We start from the raw sequence: 7,702 nt of genomic DNA on the forward strand, positions 1-7,702 counted from the left end.
GCAGGAAAAGCTTAATGCCCCACAGTGGACCCTGGATACAGGGCTGCCTGGGCAGGGACGTGCTTAGTTCAGCTAGTGGGGAAAGCTCAAGAATGAGCAAATCTTAATTCTGTTTCTCTGGAGTTGTGGCAGCAAGAAGGCAGCAGTGTCAGAGCAGTGTGTACAGTGAAGACTTGCCTGTATCGTGTTGTGCCTTACTAAAATACAGGAGGTGATACTCAGACTGATGGATGAAACAAAATTTACTTGTGCCTTTCCCTTTTCGTGACTGCAATCTGGGGTGTGTAGGCTTGATATGGTTGGCTTGTGAAAAGGTAAACCCACCTTTTCTTCTTTCTGGATTAGATCTTAAACTCCACTGGGTGTGACTGGTTGGGTGTTTGCAGTTCACCACCCAGGGGTGCTGGAGGAAGGCAATGAGGCTTTCCCACCTTGTGAGCCAGGTGTGTCCTTGGAAAAGCAAAGGTGCTGCCTTGCCACAGGAAGCGCTGCTGCCGGTGCTGTGCCCTGCCTTTTGTTGTGTGCTGGGTTGCAGTGCAGGGAGCTGGCATTTTCGTAATATCAAACCACCAGAATAGACTTTCTAAGTGATATTTAAATAACTGCAGCATATTCCAGAGCTCTGTGCAGGCATGTGTTTATGCCCTGCCAGTTGCCCTTTGCTGTGTATTATGAAGTGTAAGACAGCAGGATTGTGAGTGGCTGTGATTTAAATGACTAAATTTACTCTCAATTAAATGTTTGCCTTTCATGTTTGATTTCTCATTAACTGAGAATTTACAAAGTCAAATACACAGTCCTATTCTTTTTTGTAAACTTGCAGCTTTCTCTTTTAATGCCTAATAATAAGTTCTCCCCTCTGGTTGTTTAATGTATCACTTGTGATTCCGTTTTGACAAATCTCTCAGCAGTTCAGAAAACTCTTTGTTATAAGGAAATAAATATCCTGCTGACTCAATGGGAAAGAAACGCTTTTTGTCCTTTGAAAAATGTTGCAGCCCTGTAGGTTGGTCAGTGTTACTTATCTGAATAGTGCTATTGTAGAGAGGAAAAGGCTTTTTTATGGGCCAAAGAGCATTCGAGGGTACTGGAGTATGTAGGGCAAGGTTATCAAGGCTTTGCTTTGGTAATGTCTATTTTTGCTGTGGAAGATCATCTTACATGTGATATTTGTCTCTGTTAAATACATTGCCTTTATTATTGTAGTAGCTTTTCTTTTTTAATTACAAAATGCTGACAAGATGTTTTGCAGTGACATATTATAACTACATTAACCAGGTGCATTAGGATCTGTGTGTATGGCAATTGATGCTTTCTCTTTGTCACTTACATAATGAACCTTCTGCTTGCACAGAATAAAATATTTATCTGGAATGCAGGCTAAAGCAAATGCTGGAGACTGGAGGATGAAAAAACAGGCTGCCTGCAGTGAATAATTGTTATAATCTCATTGTCCTTTGCAAAGTTGTTAATTAAGGCCTTTACTAAGCAGACTGTGCTTGCAGGAGTCCCACAGAAGTCAAGTTGTTGTGCTCTTGTGCATCTGTTAGCTCACAGTGGTTTGAACATGCTTAATGCTAGGCTCCCCAAGTTTCATCCTCAGAGAGGCTGTGTATTGGGGGGGTGTCTGGTAACATTCTCCCCCATCTCTCCCCTTCACTTCTTTCTTTGAAATAAGAAAGAAAATAACACCCGAAGGAGGATGGTAAACTAATGTATAGAGCTTGGGCATCTCCATCATCAATATTGGCATGTAAGCCTGCTAGGCATGTGGGGCTGTTAGTTTATTTGTGGGTGCTCTCTGGAGTTTTCTCTGCAAGGAGCAACTGGTATAAATTGTGTGTACTTTGCCTACTCTGGTTCTAAGTTCTTTTTGTTATTTATATTTCTATAGCAACTAGAAGATCCACTTAGGGATTTTGACCCCTCCTGGTAGGCAGCAGTGTAAACAGTATAAGGAAACAGTATTTTAAGTGAAGAGATCTGAGCAAAAAGTGATCTATTGTTGTCAGTTTCTTTGCAGGCATTAATGGAAAGGAAAATTTTTCAAAACCAGAACGAAATAATTTTTAGGTTGTTTCCTGTGTGGGGGGACAACATGGAAGGAAGAAAAGAAGGCAAAAAAAGGCTTGATTTTAAAAAGCAACAAATGGAGAAGTTTGGTGCCAAGGGCTGATTGGAGGCAAGAACTGACATCTTGGGAGCAGATGAGAGGAAATGGGATGTGTCAGTAAATCACGAACAGCCTTAAAACTCAAGGCAAGCAATTCATAAATAATAGAGAAGGGGGAGCCGAAGGAGGAAGGGGAAGAACAGCAAGACTTGAACTCAAAAAAAGGTATTTGCAACAAGATTTGGGAGGGAATGGTATTGGGGAACAATTGTGCTAGGAAGGCCAGAGAGAAGAATGTTGATGTTACGGTAGGATTGACTGGTTCCTGTGTGAAAAGGCAGGGGGGAATCCCCCCGGCATTATGCTGACAGAATCAGCAAAAGACTGAGTAGGGATGAACCAACAGGTGGAGAAGCAAGCAGAGTCACTGTGGAGATTTCCTGAGCAGGGACAAACTGAATATGGTAATGCTGAGTGTAAGGAGACACAGAGGAAAATAGGAAATGGGATGAGGATGAGAACAATTCCTGAAGAACTAAAATGTGGCAGAAGCAAAGTAATTTCTATCTCTAATGGGAAAAGGGAAGGGAGAAGAAAGAGTAAGACATTCAAATATCTAAAAGTCTGGTGTCCTTTCTTTTTCTTGGTAGAAAGTTTGCAAAAGCCTGTATGGATAAAGAATAAATTGTGGAGGTGGATTTATTTTTATCAGAAAAGCAGACTTTGTTAGAGACATGCCAGAGGAGCTGAAGGAGCAGGTAATTCTGGTCTCCACAGTTCTACTGGAACTGCTTTCTTCTCTGAACTGAGCTGATGTGGTGTAAATGAAGGTGACCTGGGATGGAAGCTTGGAAAATGAGATCTTGTTAAGTGAGAAAGAGTGAGAGAGATCTTAAAAATGGAAAGGAAGGCAGCGAGGAGGAGGCTGAAAACAAAAGTTTTCCTGTGTACTGGACATGTGAAGCAATTGAATTGTGAAAAAGCTGACAGTCATGAAGTGGGATAGAGGTGGAGAAAGCAGAGAGTGCTAATAAAGGCATTGTGGAACAAGGGTTCTACAGCAGGAGAGTCAAGCCAGACCTGCAGGTGTGATACCAGGGAGATAGGTGACAATAAGCACAGGTAGCTCATCAGTACAGAAGTTGTCCTTGAGTTAAGCTTAAGGAGAGCCAAGAGGCAGAAGGAAGGTGGATGATGAAGCTGGATCCAAGGTAGCCAACAGCAACACTGAGGAGGAGAGATGGCAGAACTCCTTGTTTACTAAAATGAAGTATCTCTTTGCTGCTTAGTTAATCTGTTGTTTTAAGTTAGAATTTAATTGTTTTTGGCAGTGTCTGTAAAAGTAGGATTTAAAAAGAAATCATCAAATACATATAATTGAAAATGAGCTCTCAATTACTAACCTAGACAGCTGTTGGTGTTTATTTGGTGAATACAGGGATAAATCCAGAGTCACACTGCCAGGTGGAGTAATCCCAGTGGAGGGAAGGTGGTCGGAGCAGCTCTTCCAGTGAATCTGCAGGGCCCCTCCAGTCCCAGCCTGCTGATCCGGCTGCCAGCAAGTTGGATTTTCTCCCCAATTTCTCCTGTACCTCTGAAGGAAATGAGTGCTTGGAGGGGAAGCCAAGCTTCCACCGGCAGAGGTTGCTGCTGTTCTCTTCACCTCCTCCTCTTCTCAAGCTGGTAACCTGTCATGTCAAGCGTTTAGCTGAAAGCAGTGGGAATTGTGAAGCTTTAATGTTTCCCAGACTGTAGTCTGCCACATTAACAAATCTTTCACTTTTCAGAAGATGATAGTGTCAATCACCGTGACAGCCTGAAAGACACCATTCATTGTTAATTAATTATTAGCTGTCAACTCAAAGACTTTGTTGAACTAAGAACATTCAGGCAGATTGTGGATTTCCTCTCTTTTAAACTTTATGTTTAAAGGACACTAAATACCCTTAATTATCAAAGTAAGTTGAAATCCTTTCAAACCTCTTTCTTCTGCAGGTGACTGCTTCAGGTACAATATTAATTATAAATAGAATGAAGATTTTGTAGCTTCTTATTGCTGATTTATGTTTTCATAATGGATGAACTAAAAGGAAATAAGTTGCCTCTTTTTTTTGCTTCAGTAACAGCCTGTGATCCCTAGCCTGCTTCTTGAGTTTTGGTGTTTGGAGGAAACAAACAAAAGAAAAGAAACTCATGTTTCTTGAGAGGGTCTGAGGGCTTTATGACCTACAGTGGGGGCCATGACTTTGTGTCTGACTCCACCACAGAAATCCTTGGATTGGAGCTGTTGCAATATTTCAGTTTCACTCTTTTGAGCAAGAAATTGAGGATAGCTTTCTCACTGGGCTTCCTGCAGGTGGGAATGAACTCTAATGGCTTTTTCCTAAGCAGTGATCTGATTTCCCAGCAGTTCTGGGCATGCCCAGCCATTCCTGCAGAGCTGTCTGCTCCAGGAGCCTTGCAGTGAAATGTGAGGATGCTCATGTGGGCACTGCTCTGGCTGAGGGCCACGGGAGTGCCCAGCTCAGGAAAGCGGCTTGGGCACAGAAGCGCTTCCAGAATGTGCCAGCAAGTTTGAAAACACTGGCCAAGACTCTCTCCATTTGGGCCTGCCAAATGCAGAAGGATACAATAATTCTTACCTACCTCACAGGAGTGCTCTGAGGCTTAATTAATGCGTAGGGTAAAATGCTTTGAGATCCTCAGGTCATAATGATACTTAGCACTTTATATCTTCAAAGCCCCATACCCAATGTGAAGGAACTAATCCCAAACTAATTAGGCAAAAGGCACTATAAAAGTGCCAAGTGTTGTTATTTGCCTTAAAGTATTATTATTTAATCACAAATTGCCTCAAAGTGAAGTGTGACTGTATGAGATTAGAGACATAGTAATTAAGGCCCTGATTTAATATTTTAAATTTATTCAGCATACTTCAATGCAGCTCTTGAATTTTTTTCATTCTTTCCCAAACACCCAGCTCACATTTTAATTTTTATAAATACTGCATCCTCATCACTTAATAGGCTTTCCCTCTTCCCTCAGTTGTGTGCCCCTAGGATGTTGCAGTGCTGAGGGAAGATAGTTTGGTGAACAAGGATTTGGCCAAGTTGGAACGTAGCAGACTGAGTGTATGCGGGTATGAATTAAATATGACAAGAAGGAAATGTGTAAATAAAGTCTTTTTTGCATGTGTAGTAGATATATTTATGTATGTGCTGTGTAAGTTCTACAATGCAAAAACAGCTCTGAAAGCATCTGTCACCCCACATTACTTATTCTGCCTTTGAGATACAAGCTGCAGCAGCCCTTCTAAAAGACAGCACTTCCCTGCGTGTCAGGGAGCAGCTGTAGTTGTTAGACTGATTTGGGAAGCAATGGCTTTGGGTAAGTAGTCTGGTGAAATTCACCCCTTTGTACAGAAGCTCAGCAGAAGGTGCAGGCACCACTTCCCTCATAGATAAACCTATTTAAATGGTGGAAGGGATTGTGAAGACCTTGTGTACAGGATTAGATTTCATCCACAGTGTTACGGTGGGTTTAGAGAAACTCTGGTAGTGGGAAGTGACTCTGACTTTGCTCTTCTGTATAAAGCAACAGATCTATCAGATGCAAATGACTTGAAGTTCATAGGCACATGTGGATTGGATGCAGCATGACCATACTGTGCCACTGTAACTTTACAGACCTTGGTGGACATAATCCTGCCTTCTGTTGCTGTGAGATTATAATTAACAGTGAGGCTGAGCAGGGAAGATTATGGGATAGGAAGGGTTCATAGTGACGAGGGAGCAGTGGTACTGAGTGAGCCTTGTGGTGGCACACAGCCATTATGGTGACATATTGAAAACTCAGTAGCAGCCAGACAGACACTCACTGTACAGTCACCACACTCTGGACAGAAGACATGTCTGTAGCAGGAGAGAGATGGGGGGAAGAAGGAATCCCACAACTCTGGATTGCAGTAACATTGTGCTTTCTGAGGAACCTCACTGCAGCAGGTGGAATTACTTCCAAAACAAAGTAATGCTCAGAATGACAGCAGCACCACTCACAGCGTTTTTGTCCTTGTATATGCACTTACATTTGTAAATTATAATTGTTTAAAATTTATCCAGTCAAATGAAGCTTTAGGAAGTTTGGGGTTCTTTTGTAGAGCAATGGTTTCTCATACAAAATAGTAAAATCTTACAGACAATTTTCTTAGAGCTGAGAAAACTCATTGTCTCTGCTCTCTTGCCTTCTCTCCAGAAACCTTCCCTTGCAACTTAGAGAATTTTTTTCATGGTTTGGAAGTTTGTGAAGCCCATTTTTGGGGGAAGCTGTTCTGTTCTCAACTGATCTTGGAAGAGTTTGGAGACCAGGAAGTGTTGACACTGGTCTGCATGAAATCAGTCAGAGAATTGCTTAGGTAGCAGTTGGTGAGGCTGGCCTGAGCTGGGGAAAAGTTGCAGGACATTTGTGTCTTGGTTACTCTGAGATGTGCAGACACTTGAATTCAGTTTTGAAAAAGGCAAGTTTTGAAGGGATTCATGACACAGCCACATTCAAGGCTTGTGCTTTTTATCTTGCATGCTACAGGAGCTGAAGGAGAATCAGCCAGGGGCATGCAAACCTTGTTTGCAGGAACCAGATGCTCAGCTGTGAAACTGCAGCAGCTTCCCTGCTCTCCCACCAGCTGAAGATGCAGTGCTGTACACTGGGACTGGGCTGCAGCACACAACTCTGAAGACTCAGAGCTTGAGAGGGTTTATTTCTCAGCTTGAAGGAGCAGCAGGTTTCTGTTTTTTCTTAGCTTGCTTTCACTGAGGTGTTCAGCAGTCTTTTGCAGTTCAGGTGCATTGCTTTTACAATGAAAGCCAACTAACCTTGCATCCTCCTGGAAGAAAAGCAAAAATCCTCCATCCTAACAAAAAACATGAATGTAGCAATGATCTTTAAAATGAATAACTGAACCAGGAACTTGTGCTTAAATAAACAAGTGTGGTTTTGTCATAATCCTATTGCCAGCATGTGTTTTGGTAGAACTTCATGGTGGAGAGGATCTGTGTAAAGCAGGGACATTTGAGGCTGCTTCATTCTGGAGAACTGAAGCTCTCATTGAAGAGTCTGACAGTGAGCTCTCTCTTGAAGCTTACTCTTGATGCTAAGGGAGGAAAAGGTGAAGAGATGAAACAATGAGACCTGCTGTACTTGGGAGCATCTTTTGGTTAAACTTCAACAGCTCCTTTTGTGTTAGAAGTAAAAGCACCTGTGTGGATTGTGAGACAGAGAGTTCAGACTGGTGAAAATAAGAATGACTCTGCTAAAAGAATGCCAGCTTTGACCAGCTCAGCCCCTGATCCATCTGTCCTTACAATGGCAAAACCTGCTGAGGGGTCCAAAATGTGGTCCTGCCACACCCAAACATAGCTGGGGCGAGAAACATTAATGTCTTCCCACTGCTGACACACCTTGGGGAAAGATGAGGTGTAATGAAACGCTGACCTACAAGACAAGAGCCCCCGAGGAGATAGGTGCTATCAAAATGTCATCTGGATAAATAAGGACCCGAACTCCCAGTATCTTAAGTAGCTGGGCTATTGATTA

Source organism: Aphelocoma coerulescens, chromosome 4A, assembly GCF_041296385.1.
Source record: "Aphelocoma coerulescens isolate FSJ_1873_10779 chromosome 4A, UR_Acoe_1.0, whole genome shotgun sequence".
Lineage (NCBI taxonomy): Eukaryota > Metazoa > Chordata > Aves > Passeriformes > Corvidae > Aphelocoma > Aphelocoma coerulescens.